The sequence below is a fragment of the Plectropomus leopardus genome, unplaced genomic scaffold (assembly GCF_008729295.1).
Source record: "Plectropomus leopardus isolate mb unplaced genomic scaffold, YSFRI_Pleo_2.0 unplaced_scaffold22779, whole genome shotgun sequence".
Taxonomy (NCBI): Eukaryota; Metazoa; Chordata; class Actinopteri; order Perciformes; family Serranidae; genus Plectropomus; species Plectropomus leopardus.
In genome coordinates, this window is record NW_024624691.1 from 1 (window position 1) to 2,052 (window position 2,052).

General features: G+C 40.4%; 1 long non-coding RNA gene across 1 annotated transcript; it reads right to left on the reverse strand.

Moving 5' to 3' along the window:
* Window positions 1-647: 647 nt before the first annotated feature.
* Window positions 648-1,554, reverse strand: LOC121966020. Its single transcript, XR_006107551.1, has 2 exons — window positions 1,471-1,554; window positions 648-996 (listed from the first exon to the last, which is right to left on the reverse strand). It is a non-coding gene; the product is annotated as an uncharacterized LOC121966020 (long non-coding RNA).
* Window positions 1,555-2,052: the final 498 nt, after the last annotated feature.

A 2,052-nucleotide genomic window follows, 5' to 3' on the forward strand; every position in this document is an offset into this window, starting at 1 on the left:
GTCATTGGTCTGAACCTCCTCGATTGATTTCCTGTTAATGTATTTATTCGTCATACATCCTTGAATTCTCTTCACAGCTGAGATTTTCTGCCTTAATTGAAGGATAAGGTATTTAAGGTACCATCTACTTTCCCCTTAAACTCTGCAGATAATCCCTTAAAACGTTATTGATTTATTAACCCCACGGTTCATCTTAACTAAGGGTCCTCAGAGAAATTAAAGTCAAATTTAAGGCTTTAACGCTTAAAAACTAATTAATCATCCCTTAATATATTCCAGCCGATTAACGTTTCCATGAATTTGTCCCAAATCTGATGAAATCTGTTGAGTGCAGGTGTTTTAAGGGAATCATTAATGGATAATTTCATAGATATATTTTGATAAGTTAAGGTTTACTTAATGAAGTCTGGACAGTTAAGGGCTTCTAAAACCAATCCCTGATTTTACTCCTTAAATCTTATCTGGTCAATTTAAAAATCCTTAAACGTTAAAAGAGTTTAAAAAAAACATTAAAAAGGTTAATAATACTTTTTTAACCCTTAAACTGATCTTCCATTGAAAACTCTACACTTGCAGAACTGTGATCAATGATATTGATCTGTGCAGATGTGATGGCGAGCAGTTTGACAGCAGTGTCTCAGACAGGAAACGGCACAAAAACAACTTCATTAAAAAATAAGACACAAAATATCATCAGGACCCTTTAAAATAAACGGAGGAAAACGTTTTCAGTTTGTTCAGTTCATCGACTCTAACAGCCAATCACAGTGCAGGAGGCCTGCTGTTATCTGTGTCCTGATTGGCCGGAGGTCAGCCGACTGTTGTCCAACTCCACAAAGTCGTCATCCTCGCCTTCCTCACAGCTGATGATGTCATTCAGCAGGTAGCTGTCCGCCTCCTGCGCCTCCTCCTCCTCCTCCTCCTCAACCCCACCGAGCTTCCCCAGCTTCTCCATCAGGAGCGGCGCCAAATTGTGCTGCAGGAAGTCGATGATCTCTGACAAGAAGTGACATCACAGTTCACATCAACATTTAGGGTTGTTATTCATAAATATAGTTAATTATCATTCGTCGGTGGAGCTGAGTATCCTCAGCTGTGATTGGCTGCCAGCAAAACCACGTGTTGTCTGTCAAAACATGGCTGGAATGCGTTCTATCGACATTCTATCGACCACGTCTCGTATTTCAATCGAGGAAAAGTTACATCGCAATTGATATCATTATCATTTTATCGCTCAGCCCTAACAGTAAGATAATGTATCACAGTACTAGCTGATCAAGTACACAATTAAAACTGATAATGTACTGCAGTAGTGACTGAAAATGTATTGCAGTAGTGAGTTATAATGTATTGCAGTACTGAGTGGCAATGTTAGCAGTAGTGAGTGATAATGTAGTGCTGTAGTGCAGCAGTGAGTGATAATATACTGTATGGAAGTAGTGAGGGATAATGTATTGCAGTAGTGAATACCTCTGCAAGATAAACTGCTCCAGTTGGGAACTTTGGAAACTTTCAGTCTGTGGAAACTCTTCTGAACGCACAAAGAAGTCGCCCTACTGAAACACAACAACAACAACAACATCAACGTCAACATCATCATCATCATCAACGTCAACATCATCATCATCATCAACGTCAACATCATCATCATCAACAACAACAACAACAACAACTACATCATCATCATCATCATCATCATCATCAACAACAACAACAACAGCAACATCATCAACATCACAGCAGCATTGTTAGTATTACTGTTAAAGTTATTACATTTCTACCAGTACTACTGTTACTGCAAGTACACATTAGTACTACCAATACAAACTCAAAGTACTAAATACTGAAATATATCAATGATCCTTTGGGGTGTCCTGTGACTGGCTAGTGACTTGTGCAGGCTTACCTGTGCAGGCTTACCTGTGCAGGTGTACCTGTGCAGGCTTACCTGTGCAGGCGTACCTGTGCAGGCGTACCTGTGCAGGTGTACCTGTGCAGGCGTACGTGTGCAGGCTTACCTGTGCAGGCGTACCTGTGCAGGCGTACCTGTGC